Genomic DNA, 12,877 nt, shown 5'->3' on the forward strand with positions numbered 1-12,877 from the left:
CAGCTTGGTGGGAGGCTGACTTGTGGGCCTACTAAGTTGACGGGGATGGAGGGCTTGGTCAACTTAGTCAATATGCACGACTCTGGCTCTAGTGACCGTACGATGTCCATCCAACGGCCGTAGTGCTTCTTCAACCTCTAGTCTTCTTGCTCCAGCCGCCCAAACCAGCGCAGGTCGTGCCCCGTGCTCCTGCCTCCCGTGGTCGGTTGCGATGCGGCGGAGGCCTCACCGCCCCCTACTACTCCCACCGCTGGCCAGGACATCCCTATACTCACCAACACCCCCTGTTATTCTGCGGTGATGGCAGCCTCACACCGCAGCGAACCAGTGAACCCTCGTACTCCTCTACGCGTGGGCATCCACTGTCGCGTCTTCCCCGGCTCCGCGTCGTCCCCTCCTAGGCCTCGCCGTCGTCCACCGCCCTGGTGCTCTCGGCGCGGCATGGTCAACATGGTCAAATAACGGCTTTCATCGGAAGTGGACTATATGTGGAGAGGCTGACAGCTGGGTCCACGCCCGCAGCAAAGAAGTGCCTCCTTATTACGTGCAAAATAATTATTCCTCCACCTGACAGTGGGGACGCACCGGACGGGCCACCGTATTTCGCGAAAAAAACGTTTGCCCCTGACTACTGGGACCCACCAGCTACATCTTCACACGCAAGGAAGTGCCAGACAGTCGGGATCCACCTGGTCGAAGCGTACGTAGCGTTGTCATTCTGGTCGCGAACGTGTACGTACATATATACTAGTGGATGTAGAGGGGCACACGTGTTGTAGTAGAGGCGCGGACATAGCATGTACATGTACGTACAGCGGCCAGGGTGCAAGAAAGAAAATACGGCCACGTATGTTTACATACGGGCGGTGTCTCGAACGCCTACTCGCGCATACGTATGGCCAGGGCTCGTGTACATGGCTGGGTCGGAACGGAGAAACAACGTCATCGTCATGTTCATGGGGAGGCAACGGAATGCGTCGTGTTCATGGGGAGGCGACGGAATGCGTCGTGTTCATCGGGAGGGCTTGGACGGAACAAGCGATGGAAACGAGGCCTAGTGTACCGCAGAACGGAGGAAACGGCCTTATGTTCGACCGGCCACATTCGAAACGGGATCCTGTTCATCGGGAGGGGTCTGGCATACCGCAAAATGGAGCAAACAGACCTCCTACGGTCGAAACGGGGTCCTGTTCATCGGGAGGGGTGTGGCGTACCGCAAAACGGAGGAAACGGACTTGTGTTGGAGCGCTACGGTCGAAACGGGGGTCCTGTTCATCGGGAGGGGTGTGGCGTACCGCAAAACGGGACTCCACGGGATATTGTTCATCTCCACCATCGACCCCCTCCAGCCTCCACGGGCTACTGTTCATCCAGCGTCGACCTCCTCCAGCCTCCACATGCGACTGTTCATCCACGGGCTCTTGTTCATCCAGCCTCCACCGCACGCTACTCCACCGGCTACTGCTCAACCAGCCCTCTCCACGAGCTCCTGTTCAACCACCCCTCCACGGGCTACTATTCATCCTACCCTCCACGGGGTGGTCCTGTTCATCCAGCCCTCCATGGGGTCCTATTCATCCAGCCCCAACCGGCTCGATCGATCGGGGTCCTATTCATCCAGAGGCAACACCACGGGGTCTTGTTCATCCAACCCCACTGGGAACTGTTCATCCAAACCCCCCCGCAACGCTCACTGTTCATCGAGAAGCAGCATTGATCGGCTTCAGTTAGCAGCAATAGCGAAGGAATCACTCGATCGGGTTCAGTTAACATCCATTGATCGATCACTCGGGTTCAGTAACGCATAGCCTGCAGTGCAATCGCTCGGGTTCAGTTAGAGCCCAACGCCTCGCTCGGGTTCAATTAGAGACAAATTTAGACCTTGTATTGTTGATTCCAAAGTAACTGTTCACACAGACCATGCTGCTATTAAATATCTTATGGAAAAGAAAGATGCTAAACTTAAACTTATTCGATGGGTTCTATTATTACAAGGATTTGATTTATATATCATTGATAGAAAAGGAGCTGAGAACCTAGTAGCTGGTAATTTATCTAGGCTTGAAAATGTGTTTGATGACCCACTACCTATTGATGATAGTTTTCTTGATGAGCAGTTAGCTACAATAAATGTTGCTCATAGTACTCCTTGGTATGCTGATTATGCTAATTACATTGTTGCTAAATATTTACCACCTAGCTTTACATACCAACAAAAGAAAAAATTCTTCTATGATTTAAGACATTACTTTTGGGATGACCCACATCTTTATAAAGAAGGAGTAGATGGTATTATTAGACGTTGTGTACATGAGCATGAACATGGACAAATCCTACGGAAATGTTACTCCGAAGCTTATGGATTTGGGCATGAGCACTTTTTCCCTCTAGCAGAGCTTGGGTAGGAGCACTTTTGCCCTCCAGCGGAGCGATTCTGTCAGGGGAACTTCCCTCCCGGGGGGGGGAAATCATTGTCATCATCATCACCAACAACTCACCCATCTTGGGGAGGGCAATCTCCATCAACATCTTCAACACCACCATCTCCTCTCAAACCCTAATTCATCTCTTGTGTTCAATCTTATTACCGCAACTATAGATTGGTCCTTGTGGGTGACTAGTAGTGTTGATTACATCTTGTACTTGATTACTATATGGTTTATTTGGTGGAATATTATATGTTCAGATCCAATATGCTATTTAATACCCCTCTGATCATGAGCGTGTTTATCATTTGTGAGTAGTTACTTTTGTTCTTGAGGTCACGGGGGAAATCATGTTGCAAGTAATCATGTGAACTTGATATGTGTTCGAGAATTGGATAGTATGTATGTTGTGATTCTCTTAGTGTTGTCATGTGAACGACGACTACATGACACTTCACCACATTTTGGCCTAAGGGAATGCATTGTGGAGTAGCAATTAGATGATGGGTTGCGAGAGTGACAGAAGCTTAAACCCAAGTTTATGCGCTATTCCATAAGGGACCGATTGGATCCAAAAGTTTAATGCTATGGTTAGAATTTATTCTTAATACTTTTCTCATAGTTGCGGATGCTTGCGGGAGGGTTAATCATAAGTAGGAGGTTTGTTCAAGTAAGAACATCACCTAAGGACCGGTCCACCGACATATCAAATTGTCAAAGTACTGAACACTAATTAAACCAACATGATGAAAGTGACTAGATGAAATTCTTGTGTACCCTCCAGAACGCTTTGCTTATCATAAGAGATCATTTTGGCATGTCCTTTGCCTCAAAAGGATTGGGCTTCCTTGCTGCACTTTTGTTACTACTGTCATTACTTGCTCGTTACAAATTACCTTATTATCAAACTACTCGGCTACTTACAATTTCAGCACTTCCAGACATTACCTTGCTGAAAACCACTTGTCATTTCCTTCTACTCCTCGTTGGGTTCGGCATTTTTACTTATTGAAAAGAGATACAATTGATCCCCTATACTTGTGGGTCATCAGGCAACCAATGACATGACGCTGAGCGGTGCATTTAATGCACCCTGTCAGCCTACAGAGTTAGGTATGATAGCATTGTTTGTTATGTTATCAGTGCAGAGCATAATGACTACTTTCCCATTGTGGTAGCCCCTTAATCTATAAAAGGAGGCCCATGGCGACCGTAGAAAGGGTTAGAAGGTTGGATAATAAACACGCCCATATGCGCGTAGTCACTTCCGCCCCTGCCGAGCAAGTGTACTACGCTCCACCACCACTCTTCCACCATCAGTCCACCAAAGCAGGTGTAGGGTTTTACGCCTCACGGTGGCCCAAACCTGGGTAAAATTGTCTGCGTGATCTCTGTCGTGCTCCCCCACGCTCGTTTGCTCTTTGTGCAATGCAACGTCCCCCTGTCGAACCAGCAAGGGGCCCTCTAGTCCCACAGGTGGCTGTGGTTTCCCACGACAGCTGTGGTGTCATTTAAACACGGAGCAATCAAGTGCACCGGGAAGCAGGTCAGGCGGAGCTCTCTCGGCCGGCATGCCTCTTCAATGATGGTGCCAGTGAGAGGTCGCGCCCGCTCTGGCCGGGCATGAATGCAGCACTGACTGTTTAGGGCGGGAAGCATGCTTGCTTGTATCTGCGTTGGTATTTCCCCGAAGAGGAGAGGACGATGCAGCATAGCAACGGTAAGTATTTCCCTCAGTTATGAAACCAATGTTATCAATCACGTAGAAGAACCAAGCAACAATATGTAAACAATTCTTCTTCGAATCATATTGGCAAAATCATGGGCTAAATAGGTCAAGACAACAAACACTGCCACTGCTCTCTGTCGCAAACTGAAGAATCTTCCACGTGATCGCAAATGGTGGAGCAAAGGGATATCCAAACTCGCAGTGGCTATTGAGAACTCCAACAGAGCCCTCAATGAATTTGATGAACTGGAAAATAAAAGAACCTTATTGATACCTGAAAGTAACTTCAGAATTTTTTTGAAAGCTCATATCCTACGGCTCTGAGAATATTAGCAGATATATTGGAAGAAAAGATGCACGGTAAGGTGGGTCAAATTTGGTGATGAAAATTCGAAGTTCTTTCAAGCTTTGGCCTCAGAAAGATACAAGAGGAATAACATTGCCTCTCTCAGTACCACAGATCGGGTTACCATCGAAGATGTAAGTACATCTAGTGCCACCCCTAGTTGGTTTTGGAGTATTAACGACAAACCTAGTTGAGGGACTAATGCGTTTGTGAGAATTGCAGGATAACACAGGTAGAAGTCCCTCATTGATTCGGTTTTACTACCAGTGATGACCCCTAAAAATGTATGAAGACATTGAAGAGAAAGGTGGTATATGAAGATATTCACATTGAAGACTATGACAAAAGAAGACACGTTATGAAGCCTATGGAGCTCGAAGACTTAGATCTTTCGTAGTTCTTTTTCTTTTGTGTTGAGTCATAGGAACCAACGTACTGTTAAGTGGGGTCCAGGAGAACCAGTCAGAATGACTGGTTTGATGCCTAAACCAAAACCTATGTCTTCGAGTGAAGACAATGAGAGCGAATCTTGTGCAGAGCCGGACAAGTCAGCTTTGCTTGTAGCCCAAGTAAAGTTGCCATGAGAGTTTGAAATCTGACCGTTCAGACACGTGTCAGTTCCTTAGTGACCCAGGGTCATTTCGGACAAATCAGGTCGGGTTGCCAAGTGGCTATGAATAGCCCACCCCCTACAACCATAAACTGTTGGCTGCTCAGATTTCAATGCACGGCTTTTGTCGTTTGAGAGCAACCCACCTCGAAGCCTTTGAGAGAAAATTCCTAGCGAGGAGAAAAGCCCTAACCACCCAGAGCCAGAGTAAATTGGGCATCACTTAAGTCTTCTTGTCTGTGTGATCTGAAGACTTATTACACTTGAGGATTGTGAATCCTCCAGACGGTTAGGCGTTGCGTTCAGAGCATCCAAGAGACATTGTGGATTGCCAGTGAACGAAGTTTGTGAAGGTTTGGGAGTCTACCTTGAAGACTTACCAGAGTGATTGGACGAGGACTAAGTGACCTTAGCTCAAGGACAATACGGTGAGGACTTGATGTCCTGAACTGTGTGTTCAGGACTGGGTGTCCGGGACTATGTGTCCTAAGGTTTAAATACCTAGCCGGTCCAACCAGACGTACAGTTGTCACAGCAACTGGAACTGTTCCAACATATCATTGTCTTCAACCAGTCACTGGTTTCATCTTCACTTCCTTTTCTTACTGTTACTCATTGTGAAGACATTGCATGCTTGCTTTATCTTTTGTCTTCACAACATGAATGTATGATCTGTTTGGCTTCATAACTTCTTCCTACCTGATCCTTATTACACTGCAGCTATTTGTCGTTGTGCTTTCACTCTATTGAATACTTGACCATGGCTGGCCTAGTGTAATCTAACTTCCGCTGCATAGTAATAGGCATAATCTTCGCTGTTTGTCTTCATAATTCCCATGTTTTGAAGACTTTCATAAAAATCGCCTATTCACCCCCCCTCTAGTCGGTATAACGCACTTTCAATTGGTATCAGAGCAAGGTGCTCCCTTGTTCTGTGTGATTCGGTTTAACTACCTGGAGTTTTAGCTATGTCGACTGCAGGGATAATCAAAGTCTCCGCTGTGTGCCCCGTCTTCGAAGGAACTGAATATCCCTACTGGAAGAATAAGATGCACATGCATCTTGAAGCCATTGACGTCGACCTATGGTATGTCGTCGAGAATGGCGTTCCCAAGGCTGGAGAAGGTGTCACTGCTGCTGATGTCAAGAAGTTCACTCAACTGGACTCTACTGCCAAAAATATCATCTGTGGTCATCTAACAAAAGGACAGTATGGCCGTGTGAGTGCCTTGAAGACATCCAAGCTGGTCTGGGACTGGCTCTCCAAGGTTAATGAAGGCATCTCAACCCAGAGAGATCAAAGAATCAGTGTTCTTCGCAACCTCTTCAACCGCTTCAAGCGAAATGACAATGAGAATGTCCAGCACACATTTGACCGACTCACTGACATCACAAATGAGCTTCAAGCCCTCGGCGCCACTGAGATCACCAAACATGAAATCGTCAAGACGCTGCTGAGATCACTTGATAGTTCGTTTGACATCCTAGCCTTGATGATTCAAGAATGTCCTGATTTCAAGACACTCGATCCATCTGACATACTTGAGAGGCTCAACACACATGAGTTTCAGCTTTCTGAGAAAAGAGATATCTACGGTCCAAACTATGGGCGAACTCGTGCCTTGAAGGCAAAAGCTGTTTCCTCATCTGAAGAAGAATCTGACAGCAGTTCTGATGATCCTAAAGACATTGGAAGGGAACTTGCAATGCTCGTGAAGAAGTTCCAAAAATTCACCAAGAAGAAAGGCTTCAGAAAGTCTTCACGATCAAGCTCAAGGAATGATGAAGCTTCTGCTCATGACTACAAGAAGAAAACATGTCACAAGTGCAAGAAAACTGGACACTTCATCTCTAAGTGTCCACAGTGGGACAATGAGAACAGAAGGAAGAAGAAGAGCAAGGAATATGATTCTGACGACAAAAAGAAGAAGAAATACTCAAAGTCTTCTTCCAAGTCTTCCTCAAAGTCTTCATCACACAAGAAGAGCTCATCTGGCAAGGCACGTGCGTTTGTTGGCAAGGAAATGGATTCAGAGGAGGAGTCTGCTTCTGAGGAGGCAGAGGTGGAGTCTGAGGAGGAGTCTGATTCTGGCATTGCGAGTCTGGCTACAGCATACGTCGCCAAGTCCATCTTCAACACTAAAGACAATGACTTCATCACCAACACCGATGCAAATGACAAGAATGACTCCACTCCTACCTACTACTTCATGGCACGCGGTGCCAAGGTAAACACATGCACTACTCGCTATCAAACATCTAGTGACAATGACTCTAACTGTGATTCAAAACCCAGCTACAAAACACTTGCTAAAATTGCAACTGAACAACAGAAAGCTATGGAACATATTCAAAAACTATTAGACAGAAGCGATGATCTGTTGGGTGCTGAAATGACTCGATCTGAATCCTTAATTGAAGACATAAAAAATCTTCATGTTAAGTATCAGGAACTTGAAGATCGTCTTGATACTCTCTCAACAACTCATGAGAAGCTTTCCTATGATTATCTTCAAAGGAAGCAAGAACTTGAGAAATTGAGAGCGGCTCATGGAGATCTTCAAAAGGAAAACGAGTCACTTCGCGCCGAGCAGATCAGTTCCGCTCAGGAAGGATTTGAACCACCATGTCTTAAATGCATTGAGCGTGATAATGCTACTTCTGTTGCTGAATGTTCCACTGCTACTGCTGTTCCAATATCTTCAACTGTTGATGTGGTAACTAACCCCTCTGCTGAGGATACCACTGCTATTGCTGATGAGAATGCTAGGTTGAAGACATTGCTTGAAACAGGGATGTACAAAAGTCTTAAAGGACATCAGACATTATGTGATGTCCTCAAGAAGCAGATTCTGAACCGAAACCCTAGGAAAGAGGGTGTTGGGTTCATGAGGAAAATAAATGCAGATGGCTCTTACTGGAAACCTGAGCAGTACCCCAAAACCACATGGGTTGCTGCAAAGGAACTTTCAGCAGATCCATCCAATTTATCTGGCTTCACTTGTGCTAACCCCATTATCACTGATGAATCCTTTGATGCAAACTATAAACTATTTAAGAATCAGAATGGTGAAGTGTTTGCTAGGTACATTGGTACTAACTGCAGGAATGGACTGCCTATGAAGAAGATCTAGGTTCCGAAAAAGTGTCTGGATAAACCTCCTGTGAATGTCTTCATGACACCTCACTTGAAGAAGACAAACCTCAGACCAAAGGCTTCATACGGTCCAATGGCTTCATACAAACAGAGGACTCACCTGAGTCACACTAACGCAAATGTTTTGCAGGGAAACCATACTCAGGCATATGAATATGAGAGCGGTTCATCGAATCGTCATGTTCATATGACAAAAAATTATTCTCCTTATTCCTATGAGTATTATTGTCCACCTGCCAGACTGTTTGCTAAGGCTTCAAAGCCAAAATTCTAAGATGCTGCACTTAGACTTATTGCTTCTAAGCCACCCTTGATGATGTGGGTGGTTAAGAAAGCTTAACTCTCTTTTGCAGGGAAAGGTCTCTAGCAGAAAAACAAAATCTTCTGACGCTATTGCTGGGGACCTTAAAAATCTTGTAGGGCGCAAGATAAAATGCCCGAATGGCATCATTATGTACCTCGTTCCTGAATCGCATGCTACTCTCCCTATTAGTCCTAATCTGGATCTAAGTTTTCATAACCCACTGGTTCGTCAAATGTTTTTGCTTCACAATTCTCTTCGTGAAGCCTATCCCCCTAACTGCACTGTAGGGTACGACACCAGCGACTTCAAAGTCTTCAGAATGGATTATTGACAGTGGGTGTACAAATCACATGACTGGCAAAAGAAGCCTTCTTATGGACTCAACCTTATGTCCATCCGACAAGAGCCACATCACATTTGCTGACACTGGTAAAAGTAAGGTATTGGGTCTAGGTAGAGTTGCAATCTCAAAGGATCAACACATGGATAAAGTCATGCTTGTTGAATCCCTTGGCTTCAACTTAATGTCTGTCTCAATGCTTTGCGATTTGAACATGATCGTAATGTTTGGAAAATATCGTTGCCTAGTACTAATGGAATCTGACAAGTCTCTAGTGTTTGACTGGTATCGAAAAGATGATCTGTACGTGGTAGATTTCTCAGCAGGGCCACAACTTGCAGTATGTCTTCTTGCAAAAGCTTCAGAATGCTGGCTTTGGCATCGGAGGCTTGGGCATGCTGGCATGAGTAACCTCCACACTCTTGCGAAGAAGAAGCATGTCATAGGCATCGAGGGCGTCAAGTTCAAGAAATATCACTTATGCGGTGCCTGTGAAGCAGGGAAGATGACAAGGGCAAAACATCCTTCAAAGACAATCATGACTACTACACAACCCTTCGAACTGCTCCACATGGATCTTTTCGGTCCCACTCACTACTCAACTTTTACTACTTCTGCTTGCCTCTATGGCTTCGTCATTGTTGATGATTACTCTAGATATACTTGGGTGCACATAATCCTTTACAAGACTGAAGTGCAGGATGTCTTCAGACGCTTCGCCAATCGAGCTATGAACAATTTTGGCGCCAAGATAAAGCACATCAGAAGTGACAATGGCACTGAATTCAAGAACACTGGCCTTGATACATATCTTGATACCATGGGCATCACACATGAATTCTCAGCTCCGTACACGCCACAGCAGAATGGCGTCGTCGAGCGCAAGAACAGAACACTCATTGAGATGGCCAGAACTATGCTAGATGAATACAAGACTCCAAGAAAATTCTGGACTGAAGCCATTGACACTGCATGCCATACAATCAGTCGTGTTTATCTTCACAAGCTTCTGAACAAGACATCTTATGAACTCCTAACTGGCAAGAAGCCAAATGTCAGTTACTTCAGAGTATTTGGCGCAAGGTGGTGGATCAAGGACCCACACCACACCTCAAAGTTTGCACCAAAAGCACATGAGGGCTTTATGCTTGGGTATGGAAAAGATTCGCACTCCTACAGAGTCTTTAATCTCTTTCATTACAAAGTGGTTGAAACAGTGGATATGCGGTTCGATGAGACAAATGGTTCACAAAGAGAGCAACTGCCAAATGTGCTAGATGAAATTCCAGCTAGTGAATCAATCAAGCTAATGGGAACTGGAGAGATTATACCTTCTGAAGCTCATCCTGAAGAAGAACTTATCATCTCAGCACCTGATCAACATGAAGACAATGCTCAGCCTGAAGACATTCCTCCCAACAACAACACAGATCAGCAAGAGCCAAGTCTTCGCCCCGTACATCCTCGTGTTGCCAATGAAGTGCAGATTGACAGAATAATTGACAGCATCAATGCACCTGGTCCACTCACTCGTTCAAGGGCAACTCAGCTAACAAATTTCTGTGGGCACTTTGCATTCGTATCAATATCAGAACCCAAGAAAGTTGAAGAAGCCTTCATGGAACCTGAATGGACTCAAGCTATGCAAGAAGAGCTTCAACAGTTTGAACTGAATAATGTATGGGAACTGGTCAAGCGTCCTGTTCCACGGAAGCACAACATAATAGGCACCAAATGGATATACCGCAACAAGCAAGATGAGCATGGTCAAGTTGTCAGAAACAAAGCTCGTCTCGTTGCTCAAGGATATACTCAAGTGGAGGGCATTGACTTCGATGAAACATTTGCTCCCATGGCTAGGCTTGAAGCCATACGCATTCTGCTGGCCTATGCAAATCATCATAACATACTTCTATATCAAATGGATGTGAAAAGTTCCTTTCTCAATGGCAAGATTGAAGAAGAAGTGTATGTTGCACAACCGCCTGGCTTTGAAAATCCAAAACATCATGACATGGTGTACAAGCTCAACAAGGCATTGTATGGCCTCAAACAAGCCCCTAGGGCCTGGTATGACACACTCAAATACTTCCTGAAGAGCAAAGGAATCATACCTGGTTCCCTGGATCCCACTCTTTTCACGAAGACATATGATGGTGAACTGTTTGTGTGCCAAATATATGTGGATGACATTATCTTCGGCTGCACCAATCAGAAGTACAGTGAAGAGTTTGGATATATGATGCAAGAGCAATATCAGATGTCCATGATGGGGGAGCTGAAGTTCTTCCTTGGTCTTCAAATACGACAACAACGCAATGGCATCTTCATATCTCAAGAAAAGTATCTCAAAGATTGCCTGAAGAAGTTCGGTATGCAAGACTGCAAAGGCTTCACAACACCAATGCCAGCCAAACATCATCTAGGTCCTGACGACAATGGTAAAGAGTTTGATCAAAAGGTATACCGCTCCATGATTGGTTCTTTGCTTTATTTATGTGCATCTAGGCCAGATATTATGCTTAGTGTTTGCATGTGTGCTCGATTTCAATCGGCGCCAAAGGAGTCGCATCACTTAGCTGTGAAGCGAATTCTTTGATATTTTGCTCACACCCCAACTCTAGGATTATGGTATCCAAAGGGCTCAGAGTTTGATTTGGTTGGATTTTCGGATGCTGATTATGCTGGTGACAAAGTTGATCCAAGTCTACATTAGGCACATGTCACTTTCTGGGACGCTCACTTGTATGTTGGTCTTCAAAGAAGCAGAACTGTGTATCTCTCTCCACTGCTGAATCTGAATACATTGCTGCTGGATCTTGCTGCGCTTAGCTTCTGTGGATGAAGCAAACACTCAAGGACTATGGCATTCATCTGAAGCAAGTGCCACTATACTGCGACAACGAAAGCGCCATCAAGATTGCCAACAACCCAGTTCAGCACTCGAAGACAAAGCACATTGAAATTCGTCATCACTTTCTCAGAGATCATGTTGTGAAGGAAGAAATTGATATCATACACGTCAACACTGAAGAGCAATTGGCATATATCTTCACCAAGCCCTTGGATGAGAAGAGGTTTTGCAAGTTACGGTGTGAGCTAAATATCTTGGAATCCTCAAATGTCCTGTGATCAGGCACACTTCCTAACACTTATGCATATTGATGACTTAGATGTGCAACACACAAAGTAAAGTATATCTTCAATCAATGAAGACTTACATTCTAAGTGTGAATACATTGATGTGGAATTTGACTTCGGAGCGCCACGATAATTGTGCGTCGTGTCTAGGTCTAATACTTCCTATACGGTGGGCAACGCCACCACCAAACGTTCCATTTTGAAGTGTTTCACTCATCGCGTTACCTTGCAATATCTTCACATTTGGTTTGGCTTCGAACTCAACATGTCTTCATGATTATCTTCACTACGTTGATTATATGGCTATATATACATACTAGTTTTCTGTCCTCCACAGCATTCACTTATAGCTATGTCTTCTTGGTTGAATCTTTTGAACTAAGTGAATGTGATCGGACCCTAATCTCTCTATGCTTTCTATCTCAAATTCTATCTCTCCAAGTCATATGCATTCTATTGAAACTGTCGAATGTCTTCACTGTGTCCTTGTCAGCTGAAGATATAGAGACAACCATAAAGTCCGTTTTTAATGCTCATTCCTCCACATAAAATCCGGAGAAGCAGGAACGACCGCCCGACAATCCAGGCGTGCGTGGGACGTGGAACAAACCCAAAACTTCCGCAAACTGGCCACGCGTTCCTCAGATGCGAATCGCCAGGGGCACCTGTGTAATAGCACAGTGCCGCCCCTGAGCCTATAAATTCACACTTACCACAGTCATTATCTCCTTCCACCCTTGCAAGAACCCTAGCACCACCGCTAGCACTCGACGACGCCGGCGACGAAGCGCTTCGCTGCCGCGACTTCTCCGACGCCGTCTTCA

The sequence above is a fragment of the Triticum urartu genome, chromosome 3A, assembly GCF_056163025.1.
Source record: "Triticum urartu cultivar PI428250 chromosome 3A, HENAU_Tu73, whole genome shotgun sequence".
NCBI lineage: Eukaryota > Viridiplantae > Streptophyta > Magnoliopsida > Poales > Poaceae > Triticum > Triticum urartu.